This window comes from Podarcis melisellensis, assembly GCF_964234715.1.
Source record: "Podarcis melisellensis genome assembly, contig: HAP1_SCAFFOLD_248, whole genome shotgun sequence".
NCBI classification, from domain to species: Eukaryota; Metazoa; Chordata; class Lepidosauria; order Squamata; family Lacertidae; genus Podarcis; species Podarcis melisellensis.
Window position 1 is genome coordinate 52,510 of NW_028112959.1, and position 14,760 is coordinate 67,269.

The 14,760-nt window shown below is 46.7% G+C and overlaps 2 protein-coding genes across 2 annotated transcripts in view; both read right to left on the bottom strand.

Moving 5' to 3' along the window:
* The window catches only part of LOC309362432 (uncharacterized protein), a gene marked incomplete at its 3' end in the record, with an annotated part of 79,718 nt that overhangs the window by 52,499 nt on the left and 12,459 nt on the right, over positions 1–14,760 (bottom strand). The window lies entirely within an intron of this gene.
* The window catches only part of LOC309362428 (uncharacterized protein), a 62,301-nt gene that overhangs the window by 35,251 nt on the left and 12,290 nt on the right, over positions 1–14,760 (bottom strand). The gene's annotated exons all lie outside the window — the stretch shown is intronic.

Below are 14,760 nucleotides of genomic sequence, written 5' to 3' on the forward strand. Positions count from 1 at the left end.
CATCTAGTCCACTGCAGGACTCTCAACTCAAGCATCCATGACATATTGCCTTCAAACTTCTCCTTACAAACCGCAAGGAAGGAGAGTCCACAACCTTCCAAGGACGTCTCTAATTTGAAGCCATTGGTTTGGGTCCCAGCCTCCAGAGCCAGTGAAAACAAGCTTGTTCAATCTTCCACGTGGCATCCCTTCCTGTTCCTCAGAAGGCTTGGTTTCCCAACGCTTAATTGTCTTGCTCACCCCCCTCTGCACACCTTCCAGCTTGTCAAAATCCTTCTTAAGTTGGGGCACCCAGAACTGGACACAGGACTCCAGGTGTGGTCTGAACAAGGCAGAAGAAAGTGGGGCTGTTACTTCTCTTGAGCTGGACACTTGAGTTCTTTGGACACAGCCTAGAATAACAGCCTTTTTTGCTGCTACATCATACTGTTGACTCATGGTAGTCTAAGACCCCAGGTCTTTTCCATATGTACTACTGGTAAGCCTGGCATGTCCCATCTTATATTTGTGCAGCTGATTCTTCTTGCCTACGAGCAGAATCTTACCTTTCTTCTTAGTGAAATTTATTGGATGCCTTTATATACCACCTGTTTCTTCAAGAAGCTCAGTGTGGTCTTAAGTGGTTCTCCCCCTCATTGGTTAATCCTGACAACAACCCTGTGAGGAAGGTTGGGCCGTGAAGCCATCACCCAGTGAGCTGCATGGCTGAGTGGAGATTTGAACCTAGGTCTCCCTAGTCCAAAAGTCTTAAGGACTGTACCACACCGATTCTCGAATGAGACTCTTGGAAATTGCATGCATGCACGTTTACTGAAAGTTTCAGTGCAATGTCTTGGTGTTTGTGTTTAAAGTTGTGTACACATGTATCAATGACATTAATATATTAATGTAATTACAGTAGAAGAGCACATTTTAGGTATTGCTAGATGGCGATAGGTTAGTTTGGAATGATGGGATTGAAAAATTGAACAATTTCCACATGAATCACAAGAAGATCTAAAATATAAATACAAAACGCCAACAGCAACAACCCCCCCCAAAAACCCCATGTCACGTATTGATGAAATTGTTGGAGAATTTATTGTGGGAAAGGGGGTAAAAGTCATAAAAGTTCATGCAACCATCTTCTCGGGGTTCCTACTCTTTGTGTGGATGAAGCTTGTTGCTACAAATAAATATCAGGTCTCCTGACTGCTGTTTTGCTCCTTTAACTTGCCTGGATTCTCCTTCTTTGCTGACCCCGGAGGGACCACGGGGTGTGGACCCAGGGGAGCTGGGCAGTGGAGGAAATCAGCACCCCAGGATTTTTTCCTTCTCAGTGCTTTTCCTTCTTTTTTTAAATAATATTCATTTGAAGTTTAAAAGTTACAAAAAAAAAGAACAATACCAAATACAAAAAAGAATACAACAACAGAGAAAAAATAAAAAATAAAAATACATTCTCTTAAAAAAAAGAACAGATTAAACCTTTATATAACTTTCTTCCTTTACTTCTTTCCTTGACCTCCTCACGCCTCCCAGTTTTGTATTCTAATTCAAATCGTTGTTTCAGCAAATCCTTCCAACCTAATTTTCTTTTAAGTAATTTAATTTAATATGTTATATTTTAATGTCCTCTCTTTCATCAATTTCATCAACTCATTTTTACTTATTCCTTTATATCATTTCTACCAAAACTACCTAACTTTCTTTTTCCAACATCTTTCTAACATTCCTTAATTTTACAATATTTTTGAAGATATACTTTAAATTTTTTCCAATCTTCTTCCACCAACTCTTCCCCTTGGTCCCGGATTCTGCCAGTCATCTCAGCCAATTCCATATAGTCCATCACTTTCGTCTGCCATTCTTCTCGGGTGGGTAATTCTTGTGTCTTCCAATACTTTGCGATGAATATTCTTGCTGCTGTTGTCTCAGTGCTTTTCCACCTGAGCCTCTTACCTAAAAGCCTGACACCCCACAATGGGACAGGATTGTGTCCCTGCCCTCAGCAAACAAAATAGCCCCCCCCAAGATACTGAGGTGCCCTGAGGGCTGTGCGGGACCCCCAATCCTTGAAATGAAAAGGGGAGAGGCTCAGGAAAGTTTCAGGGAGGGGGCAGCACAGGCTCCAGAAGCTCCTTTTCGCTAATTGCTCCATGCCACTCCCCCCCCATTATGCCTGCCTTCCCCCCTCCATGGCTACTTCACAAGTGTGTGGAAGCCGCACCCCCTCTGCCCCCCCCCCGTCACAGTTTCTTAAGATCCCAAGTTTCAGGGAGGTGGTTCACCTGCAGCGAAGCAAAATGCAGCTGCCCTGGCCGAGTGAAGCCAGGCTGGGGGGCACCGTGGGAACCCTGGAAATGTGCCCTAGAAGAAATGTGCCCCCTCTGTCTGAGGCAGCCCTTCTGAAGCACCAAGAGAGTAAACGGACAGTTCTCTGAATGGAGAGGAGCAAAAAGCGGAGTCCCCTCAAGATCAGTATTGGGACCTGCGGCTTTTCAACTTGTTCAAAAATGATCTAGACTTAGGAGGGAGCAGGGAGGGGGCAAAGTTTGCTGATGGCAGTAAATTGGTCAGGGTTGTTCAAAGGAAGAGAGACTGCTAGGAGCTCCAAAAAGAGCTCTACAAATGGGGTGAATGGGCAGAAAATACAGTTCATTGTCAATGAGCTTAAAGTGATGTATGTTGGGACAAAAAAATACCTCTTAATATAATGTACAGGCTCATGGAGTCTAAACTGGATTTCCCTGTGTGCTCTCCTTTAGCAGTTTACATATATCATAGTTTCTAACCATCTTTTTTATCACACTTAAATTACCATATTTTTTGCTCTATAAGACTCACTTTTTCCCTCCTAAAAAGTAAGGGGAATTCTGTGTGCGTCTTATGGAGTGAATGCATGCTGCACAGCGATCCCTCTTGCTGTTCTGGGTTCTGGGATTCAGAATATATTTTTTCTTGTTTTCCTCCTCCAAAAACTAGGTGTGTCTTATGGTCTGGTGCATCTTATAGAGCGAAAAATACGGTAACTTCACATTTTATTGCTTACAAATAATATTATTTCAAAATACACTATCTTCTACTTGTAAGCCTACAGCCTATATCCACTTCCAAAGCTATTCTCAGATTTAAATATTAACATATTTTTTCAAATATTTCTTAAACTTCTTCCAATCTTCTTCCACCATCTCTTCTCTCTGGTCTCGGAGTCTCCCGGTCAGTTTGGCAAATCCCATATAGTCCATCATCTTCATCTGCCATTCTTCGATAGTTGGTAAATCTTGTTTCTTCCAATTCTTTTTTCCACAATTTCTCCCTGTCCACCATCATGATATTGTGCCCCACATCCCTGGCCCATTCAATCATTACAGATTTCACTTGTTCATCTCTCGTATGCCATTCCAGCAATAAATTATACATCTTATATAGATTTTTTGGTTTTGTATCTAATAATTCTGTTTCCAGATTGGATTTCTCTGTTTGAAAACCAATTTTCTTATCCATTTTAAACACTTCATTTATCTGGATGTACTGGATTAAATCATCTAATTTATCTTTCAACTGATCATAATACTTCAACCATGTATCTTTCATATTCAACCTTTTATGGGTCTTAGCTTCCAATGGTGATATCCATCTGAGTGTTTTCCTTTCTAACAAATCCCTGTATCTTATCCAAACATCATCCAAAGATTTTCTAATTATATGATTTTTAAATCCTTTGTGAGCTTCTATGTTGTCATACCATAAATATGCATGCCAACCAAATAAATTGTTAAAACCTTCTAAATCCAAAACATCTGTATCTTCCGATAAAAAACATTGTTTCAGCCAGCAAAAGGCTGCAGCTGCAAAGTAAATCCTTAAATCTGGCAGGGAGAAACCCCCCTCTCTTTTACATCTGTTAATGATTTAAACTTAATTCTGGGGTTTTTCCCGTCAGATAAATTTAGATAATACCTTTTGCCATTCCTTAAAACAATTCAACTTATCAATGATAGGGAGTACTTGGAACAAGAATAACAACTTAGGCAATACATTCATATTTATCACAGAAATTCGGCCCAGCAACGATAGTTTCAACCTTGTCCAAATATCCAAATCTGTTTTGATATTGTCAGGGTTTCTGGGAGAGAGGAGGAGATGACAGAGGAGACGGAGAGCGAGTGGGAGGAGGGGCAGAAGGATGAGGAAGAAGATGACGGAATTCTGAGGGAATCCACGAGTCTGAGCAGCGAGTCAGAGGATTCTCAAAAGGGGGTTACCTTAATCAAGCAAAAGGGAGGAGAAGGGAGAAGCGGAGAGGAGCCCAGTGGAAGACAGACGCAGCAAGAGGCGTCTCAGCCGGAACGGAGTAAAGGGGGTGGAGTCGTCAGCCTCTCGGAGGGAGCAGGATTAGGAGAGAACAGAGAAAGGGGGTTGGAGCAAGGTGTTCAGCCGGAAAGGGTGGAGAGCAGAACAAGGGGTGGTGTAGCGGTCGAAAGAAAGGTCAGCAGCAACGTACGCGCGCCAAGTTCAAACGTAGAGGCGCGCGGAAGTGGAGAGAGCTCAGGGGAGGAGCCCGGCCCTAAAGCCAGAAGGAGGGGGGAAGAGGCGGCAGAGGATTCAGCCTCAGGCGAGTCACGGAGAGAGGGAACCCAGGGGGGCAGGAAGACCCTGCGGAAAAGAAAGGAGAGGAAGAGGTGGTCTAGAGCCAGGCTATTAAGTTGGTGTGGAAGAGGGGAGGAGTCAGAGGGGACTTCAGCGGTCTAACGTGACAGACGTACGGCCACGATGCTGAACTGTACGAGAAGCAGAAATCTTCAATAAACTTTTCCTGTAAATAAACTGCAACGGAGTGAGGTCTGTGGGTGGGGAACCCGAGTTCGAACACACATATACGGAGATGACAGAGGAGAACGTTGAAGTGGACAACTTGTATCCTGAACCGACCCCGGAAGAACCACGTTTTCCTCAACCTGCACCCGGCGAGCGGGAGGGGGGAAGGGGGGGCTTCGAGGGGGGGATGGATGTCAGGGTTTCTGGGAGAGAGGAGGAGATGACAGAGGAGACGGAGAGCGAGTGGGAGGAGGGGCAGAAGGATGAGGAAGAAGATGACGGAATTCTGAGGGAATCCACGAGTCTGAGCAGCGAGTCAGAGGATTCTCAAAAGGGGGTTACCTTAATCAAGCAAAAGGGAGGAGAAGGGAGAAGCGGAGAGGAGCCCAGTGGAAGACAGACGCAGCAAGAGGCGTCTCAGCCGGAACGGAGTAAAGGGGGTGGAGTCGTCAGCCTCTCGGAGGGAGCAGGATTAGGAGAGAACAGAGAAAGGGGGTTGGAGCAAGGTGTTCAGCCGGAAAGGGTGGAGAGCAGAACAAGGGGTGGTGTAGCGGTCGAAAGAAAGGTCAGCAGCAACGTACGCGCGCCAAGTTCAAACGTAGAGGCGCGCGGAAGTGGAGAGAGCTCAGGGGAGGAGCCCGGCCCTAAAGCCAGAAGGAGGGGGGAAGAGGCGGCAGAGGATTCAGCCTCAGGCGAGTCACGGAGAGAGGGAACCCAGGGGGGCAGGAAGACCCTGCGGAAAAGAAAGGAGAGGAAGAGGTGGTCTAGAGCCAGGCTATTAAGTTGGTGTGGAAGAGGGGAGGAGTCAGAGGGGACTTCAGCGGTCTAACGTGACAGACGTACGGCCACGATGCTGAACTGTACGAGAAGCAGAAATCTTCAATAAACTTTTCCTGTAAATAAACTGCAACGGAGTGAGGTCTCTTGTGAGCTGGGACCCGTCCTGGGTGGCCGTGACAGATATCTTTCCATAACTTTTCATAGTTGTCTTTGTACAAATGCATTTTTTTGCAGTCATATTTACACCCAAATATTTCACTTTTGTCACAAACTTCAGCCCTGTGGGTTCCTCTAAGTTAAGTTTTTCATGTATCGTTATTTCCCCCCCTAAAACTTTGGTTTTATTCTTATTCAATTTGAAACCTGCAACTTGTCCGAACTGTTGAATTATCTTCAGTGCTTTGATTGCACTGAACTCAGGGTCCTGTAAAGTCAATACCAAATCATCAGCAAAGACTTTTAACTTATATTGTTTAGTTCCCACTTCTATGCCTTTAACTTCCTCATCATTCCTTATCATATTCAACAGCACCTCTAGGACAGAAGTAGAAAGCGGGGGGGGGGGGAGTGGGCACCCTTGCCTGGTTCCCTTCTCAATCCTAATTTCTTCTGAGACCACATTGTTAATTATAATTTTTGCTTTCTGTTCAAAATGCTTGCTGCCTGCTGCCCAGGAAGACTCCCCTGTGTGAGTGCCTGAGGGCCCTGCTCTTGCCACTTACCACCTGGCCCAGGGCGGGGCCTGACAGGCCTCACTAGGGCAGTTGCTGTTACTGCTGGAGGGGCACCGAGTGTTTTTAAAATGTTTTTTAAAGATTTCTTTGAATTTTTTTTCTATGTGGGGGTGGGAGTGGGGTGGATGTTTGGCTGGGTTTGGGGAATTTTTTTGATTTTGTTGCTTTTGTAATTTTTACAGTTTTCTGTTTGTACTGTTTTATTGGTTTTGTTTGTTTGTTTAAGGTGTCATTTTGTTCGTAAGGGGAGGGGTCAGGGCTGCCGGGCATTGGGCCCCAGCCCACAAAATGCCTGGGGCATGTTCTGTTAGATAAGATTGCGTCCAGCATGTTTCCTTGCTGCGTCACTGGATGTCTGTGCCGATCGAAAACTTCTTCCAGCTCCCTTAGCTCTCTTAGCAGAGTTCACGCAGCGGGGAAAGCTGTTGCTGTTGTAATCTCGAGCCAAGTCAGAGGAATGTGCCATTCTCCAGGCACCCGGCTTGGATTACTTGTTGACCTCCCCGTCTGCGACTCCCGGCAGGAGACAGGTGGGGTCTCTATCGGCGATCCTCCTCAAACGTGAGAAGAACACACCACTCTTCCCTCCTCCCTGTCTTCCCCAGGAGGGGGAAAGAGACAGACAGAAATGTATTTACATGCCTTTATTTCTGTCTATGCAGCAGTACAGAGAAACACGTCTGCACTCTCCAAACACCAACAGCAGAGAGAGAAACTCCACCCCTGTACTTCCAGTACAGGTCAGATGACACTCTGAGCTAACATCCAGTGCTCAGTACAGTGAATAGACTGTCCTTTCGATCCCACGGTACAGTCCCAAACATCAACATCCTGTTTGGCTTTCCAGCCAGCTGCAGCTCGCTGCATTGCTCCTTTTTCGTAACATACTCCCCCAAAAGAATCAATGCGTGTTGCGAGCAAAGCTTGATCCAAAGAGGAAAACAAACAGTTGTTATACATATAACTCTCCCCTGTTGTTTCAGTTCCACCCTTGGAACTCCCCGCCACTGGTTTCCCCAGTGTACCTCTTTGGTTGTTTGGCTTCCAAGGAATGGGTGCTTCTGCATTACCTTGGCTAGTAACTCTCTGTTGTGCCTTTGTCTCTGACTTAGACACAGTTTCAACCTGTCCTCGGTTGTGTACAACAGCAACACATGCAACAGCTAAGTTGGCGAACTCTTTTGAATAACTCTTGGGTGGTACACCCTTTGTAACTCTCTCAGACCTACGTATGAGGTGCTGATCCTCTCTGCTCACTGGTTCAGTCTCAGGACTTTTTGGAGAACCAGTTCCAATAGTGAACAATGGTTCATCCTCCACCTGTGAGGGTGTAGCCATTGTGTGAGATTTCCTCTCAATGACTGTGTCAAGTGAGCTCCCTGAGCTATCACTGTCATACTCAGTACCACTGTAATCAGTAAAATCATCATCATCATGTGAGTTGTCCTCTGTGGGAAATGTGTGAACAATTACTCTCTCCTGTTCAGGAGCACTCTCTAGAAATTTTGTGAGAATCACCTGACCGACCAGATTCAGACAAAATTACTCTGTAGAGACCCTTTTCATATCCCACAAAAATGCCTTTGACATTTTTAACTCCACCTGGAGCCTCTGTCCTCACATGAGACCCAAAAACCTTGAAATGGGCAACAGAAGGTTTTCTATGGAACAGCTTCTCAAAAGGAGAACTTCCCAATTCTTTTGAAACCTTTCTCAACCACGTATAACAATATGACATTAGCGACTCCGCCCAGAACTCATGTGGCAGATGTGAACTAAGCAATTGCGCTTGCATCCCCTTTTGCAATTCTTTGTTCACCCGTACACAGACACCCCTGTTCCACGCTTCTGCTGAAACAGCAACTTTGTGCCTTATCCCTTTCTTCTGCAGGAAGTCCTGAAAATCCTGTAAAAGAAAAATTGGCTTCTCATCTGTGAAAAGACAATCAATGTTAGCATCATGCACATTTTTAACCTTGTCACAAAACTCTTTAAACCTTTCTAAGGCTTCTTGTGGTTTTTCTAAGAAAAAAGCCCAGACACAATTAGAGAAACAATCCACACACACAAGGGAAAATCTTGCATTGCCTCTAGATGGTGCTAGAGGACCAACCACATCAGCATACACCCGCTGAAATGCCCTGTCGACTCTGGTCACCTTCCTGGCGTCCTTTGCCATACCTGCGAAAGAAATCATGTTAGAATCAGATGAATTACATTTCATGTAATCACTTTGATCAAAAGTCAACAAATACAGTCCATCATTCTCTCTGGCAGAAAGATACAACTCTCCATCTTTGAAGATCTCGCAGCTTTGCTTCTTAAACGACGAAAACAGTTCTCTGTGATATGTCATGTGTTGCGTCGCTCCAGTGTCCAAAATAAAAGAGTTTCCCACTTCTGGTGTGGCTTTTAGTGCCATCAAAGCCTTTGCAGGTTTCACCTGTGACTTGGTACGACTTTTGCCTGACGCCTCAGGCTTTGCAGAGCTCCCCTTGGTTGACGGGGCTTCTTACAGTTCCGCTGAAGATGCCCAGTTTGTCCACAATTGTAACAATGGACAATGTTCAAAGCTACAGCATCCTCTCCAGTAGCAGTAGCAGTGGGGGAGCTAGAACTCCGTTCCTCCCTCCCCCTGTCCTTTACTTCCAGTGCAGCAAGTCTGTCATGTTCATTCAGAACCACCGCATACACTCTCTCTGAAGTGAGATCGTTGGCTGGAAGGGAACCAAGCTGACTGGCAACCGTTTTGTAAGTCCGATTCAGGCTGTTTATAACCATGAAGCAAAACACTTCCTGTAGATGGAAATTGCGCTCCGCCATCTGTTGGCGCAAAAACTTCATCTCCGTCAGGTGCGCTTGAACATCTCCATCAGGCGCAAGCCTCAGATTGGTCAGCTTTTCAAAATACAGCAACGCTGAAGAACCAGCATCTCTCTGATGTGTTCTACGCAGCGTCTGCCAAACCTCTCGCACATATTGCAAATCCTGAATATGCACCAATTGACAATCTGAGACGCACAGAATTATGGCCGTCCTGGCTCTCACATTCTGAGAATTCCAACCTGGCGTTGGTGCTGCAGGGATGGGGTTCTCAATCACCCCAAAAAGCCTCTGATTCTCAAGCAGGGCTTTCATCTTTACAGACCATGAGGCATAATTGTCATTAGTCAGGGGAGGTGGGTAAGGCAAGCCTCCCCCCTTCTTGGCATCCATCTTGAATCTAGGCCTCAGTTCTCACTCTAGAGTCTGTAAAATTCCAAGAGTCTCTCTTGGCTGTTTTTACTGCCTTCTCCACTTGGCAGTAAAACCGCAAGCTGCTTAAATGTCCTTGCAAAGAACAGCGAAGTAGACAAAACACACTCCGTGTTCCAGCCCCCAGTCAGCAAGAGTTAGCTCTTCTGACTCTCCGTTGCTTAGCAACTGTGCATACCAGTCTTATCTTGGCATGCAAGGTATGCGGCTGTTTTTCCCCACAGTGCTGGTTTGTCTCAAACGCAGACACTTTTGTGAACCGAAAACTTTCCTTAACGCATTCACTTTACAGCCATAAATCCTCCATACCTCTGGGGCTCCGTCGCTTGGCAATCAGCTCATCTCGATGCCCAGCCGTCTGTTCAGCTTCCAGCTGCACGCAGATGTTATCTTCCTTCTCTTGGTGCAGAGGATCCATTTCCATGGATCAGAACCACCAGCACATGCTACCAGATGTTGTAATCTCGAGCCAAGTCAGAGGAATGTGCCATTCTCCAGGCACCCGGCTTGGATTACTTGTTGACCTCCCTGTCTGCGACTCCTTGCAGGAGACAGGCGGGGTCTCTATCGGCGATCCTCCTCAAACGTGAGAAGAACACACCACTCTTCCCTCCTCCCTGTCTTCCCCAGGAGGGGGAAAGAGACAGACAGAAATGTATTTACATGCCTTTATTTCTGTCTATGCAGCAGTACAGAGAAACACGTCTGCACTCTCCAAACACCAACAGCAGAGAGAGAAACTCCACCCCTGTACTTCCAGTACATGTCAGGTGACACTCTGAGCTAACATCCAGTGCTCAGTACAGTGAATAGACTGTCCTTTCGATCCCACGGTACAGTCCCAAAAATCAACATCCTGTTTGGCTTTCCAGCCAGCTGCAGCTCGCTTCATTGCTCCTTTTTCGTAACAGTTGCTTGGTGTGGGCAATAAATCAAACTGGATGCAGGCTTTTCTCTTATCTCCAATAGTCTTTAATGAGTAGAATAACAACATAAATCAGCCCGGCGAATTGGCTGCCATCCCTCAGCTTCTCTGTCAAAAGCGAAAGAAGGCACACACACAGAGAAACACTCCGCTATGTGAACATAGCCACGCCTCAGAATTTGAGACGTCACTCAGAACTGTTTAACCCTGTAAGTTCTGATTCTCCTCACATGTTCCACAGGGGGGGATGCACTGGGACAACCGATCTCAGGGATCACGGGTAGGAGGAGGATTTATGCTAAGATTAGACCATGTCATTACAGAGGGGGCAGGTTTAGTCGTTGTCTGAGGACTATTCCTGCCTCCGGGTCTGGTCCTGACCGGATGGATACTAGAATCAGCAAGGGATACCCACACTACCTGAAGGTGCTGCTGTGCAATGCCAGGTCAATGATTCATAAGACCACTGCCATCCATGACTTGATCATGGATGGAGGATTTGACCTGGCATGTGTAACAGAGACTTGGTTGGATGAAGCAGATGGGCCTGTCCTTACCGCTGCTTGTCCACCAGGTTTCTCTTACGCACAGCAACCCAGGTCATGTGGGCGGGGGGGGGGTTTGCTGTGATTTTTAGGAAGTCATTAGTTTGCACCAGGCGTCCTATTGGGAAGACCCAGTTTTCCGAGTGCATGTTCTGGAAGTTGGGCAATAGGGGCAGTACAGGATTCCTTTTGGTGTACCGACCTCCCCGCTGCACCATGGATTCCCTGCCCGAGCTGCTTCAGGTCATGGTGGATGTTCTCCTGGAGACACCTAGTTTGGTTGTCCTAGGGGATTTTAAAATCCATGCCGACACGACCTTACAAGGGGCTTCTCGGGACTTCGTAGAAAGCATGGCCTCCATGGGGCTGTCCCTGAATAAGTCTGGCCCAACCCATAGTCGCGGACATGCCTTGGACCTGGTGTTTACCTCTATGGATGTTGGTGATCTGACACTAAGTAAAAGCGAAACGAAAGAAGTGCCATGGTCAGATCACTTCCTGGTGCAACTGGGCTTCTCTGTGACCCATCCCCTCTGCAGGGAGGTGGGACCAATTCGGATGGTCCGCCCCCGCCACTTAATGAATCCAAATGCTTTCCAGAGAGTGGTAGGGGATGCTTTATCCCATGTTGATGGCCTTTCAGCTGATTCCCTGGTGGCCCGCTGGAATGCGGAGTTAACCAGGGCTATTGACTGTTTGGCTCCGAAGCGCCCTCTCCGATTGCATGGAGCCCGGACAGCCCCGTGGTTTTCCACGGATCTGAGGGCAATGAAACAATCGTTGAGACGGCTAGAGCGTCGGTGGCTGATAACTCATTCCGAATCTGACTGGACACAGGTTAGAGCTCAATGTCGAGCCTACCAAGTGGCGATAGCGATGGCGAAGAAGAATTTCTTCACCGCCTCTATTGCATCTGCAGAAAACAGCAGCAGGAGACTTTTTCAGGTGGTTCACAATATAGTGGAACCACCTGCAACATCGGGGCCCAGTACGGGCCACATGTTCTCCTGCAATGATTTTGCAAAGTTTTTTGCAGATAAAATCGCTCAGATTCGGGAAGAAGTAGACTCCACTGTGGGAGCAGGGCCGGGGTGGGAGAGTGCTAGAGTTCTGTCTAGTCAAGTTGAGTGGGATCAATTCCAATCTGTTACCTCCGAGGATGTGGACAGGCTGCTTGGACGAGTGAAGCCAACCACCTGTCTCCTGGATCCTTGCCCATCCTGGCTTATAAAAGCTAGCCGGGAAGGACTGGGCGATGGGCTTCATGGGGTGGTGAATGCTTCCCTCCGTGAGGGAGCCTTCCCAGACCCGCCGAAAGAAGCGGTTATTAAACCGCTTCTTAAAAAAACATCTTTAGATGCGGCCACAATGGCCAACTATCGCCCAGTCTCAAATCTTCCATTCTTGGGCAAGGTGATAGAGCGAGCGGTTGCCGAACAACTCCAGGCACGCCTGGAAGAAGCAGACCATTTGGATCCCTTCCAGTCGGGATTCAGGCCTCATCATGGGACTGAAACTGCCTTGGTTGCAATGGTTGATGATCTCCGGCGGGCTAGGGACAAAGGTGAGAGCTGTTTCCTAGTTCTGCTGGATCTCTCAGCGGCGTTTGATACCATCGACCATAACATCCTTCTGGACCGTCTTGAGGGGCTGGGAGCTGGGGGCACTGTCCTACAGTGGTTCCCCTCCTTCCTCCTGGGCCGTGTTCAGAAAGTGGTGGTGGGGGATGAGTGTTCAGACCCCTGGGCTCTCACTTGTGGGGTGCCTCAGGGTTCTGTCCTGTCCCCCATGCTTTTCAACATTTACATGCGGCCGCTGGGAGAGATCATCAGGAGGTTTGGGCTGGGTGTTCATCAGTATGCAGATGATACCCAGCTCTACCTCTCTTTTAAATCAGAACCACTGAGGGCGGTGAAGGTCCTGTGTGAGTGTCTGGAGGCGGTTGGAGGATGTATGGCAGCTAACAGATTGAGGTTGAATCCTGACAAGACAGAAGTACTGTTTCTGGGGGACAGGAGGCAGGCAGGTGTGGAGGATTCCCTGGTCCTGAATGGGGTAACTGTGCCCCTGAAGGACCAGGTGCGCAGCCTGGGAGTCATTTTGGACTCACAGCTGTCCAGGGAGGCACAGGTCAAATCTGTGTCCAGGGCAGCTGTTTACCAGCTCCATCTGGTACGTAGGCTGAGACCCTATCTGCCTGCGGACTGTCTCGCCAGAGTGGTGCATGCTCTGGTTATCTCCCGCTTGGACTACTGCAATGCTCTCTACGTGGGGCTACCTTTGAAGGTGACTCGGAAACTACAACTAATCCAGAATGCGGCAGCTAGACTGGTGTCTGGGAGCGGCCGCCGAGACCATATAACACCGGTCTTGAAAGACCTACATTGGCTCCCAGTATGTTTCCGAGCACAATTCAAAGTGTTGGTGCTGACCTTTAAAGCCCTAAACGGCCTCGGTCCAGTATACCTGAAGGAGCGTCTCCACCCCCATCATTCTGCCCGGACGCTGAGGTCCAGCGCCGAGGGCCTTCTCGCGGTTCCCTCATTGCGAGAAGCAAAGTTACAGGGAACCAGGCAGAGGGCCTTCTCGGTAGTGGCGCCCACCCTGTGGAACGCCCTTCCAGCAGATGTCAAAGCGATAAACAACTACCTGACATTCAGAAGACATCTTAAGGCAGCCCTGTTCAGGGAAGTTTTTAACGTGGTTTTTATGGAAGCCGCCCAGAGTGGCTGGGGAGGCCCAGCCAGATGGGCGGGGTATAAATAATAAATTATTATTATTATTATTATTATTATTATTATTATTATTATTATTATTATTATTTGTACAAACTGAATGATTGGGCGGGGGGGGGGGGTTCCTGCAACACATGAATCCCCATCCCAAAGAAGGGCAGTGCCAAAGAATGCTCCACCTGTGGGAATGTTCAAGGATGCAGGAGAGTATTTATTATCTGATTATATCCTTATCCAACTTGTGTTAACAAGTTTCCAATATCAGCAGAGTAAAACATTCCCTTTTATTTTAAGTTTGCAATGGCAGCGTTTGCTCAGGCTCGCTTAAGCCTCTCTAATAATAACTATTCTGGTAATTTCCCCTTATTCCCTCATAAAAGAGAAGAGACGACCCAGTCTTTTACAAAAGTATAAAAAGAGTTTACTCACATTCTGTTCACAATCAGATCCCAGAAGGCAGACTTTGGCTTAATGAAGTAATATACATTTGGAGTCTATCTTATAAGAAGACAGTCCCTGTCTCCTCTCTTGGCTGGGAGCCAAGAGGGCATCTTTAGCTTAGTACAGTGTTTCCCAACCTTTTTTGGGCAAAGGCACACTTGTTTCATGAAAAAAATCTCGAGGCACACCACCATTAGAAAATGTTTAAAAAATTAACTCTGTGCCTATATTGACTATATATAAAGTAACTCTCTTTAATAGGAATCAAATAAACACAAAGATAGTATTTTATAATTACTTTATTATGAAATAGTAAGAAAACAGAAATATGAAAAATTATAAAATACTTTATTCAGTGCGCAACCTGAGCCTGTTTGGCTGAACACAAAGCTGATATTCTGGCTGGAATCGAAGAAAGACACACACTTAGCTCTTCGTCAACAGCTCTCAGTCTCTCTCTGTGTTTAGTTTTTATAGCAATTATGCTTGAAAAGCTCAACTCACAGAGATATGTAGTGGAAAATGGGAGAAATGTCAAAATAGCT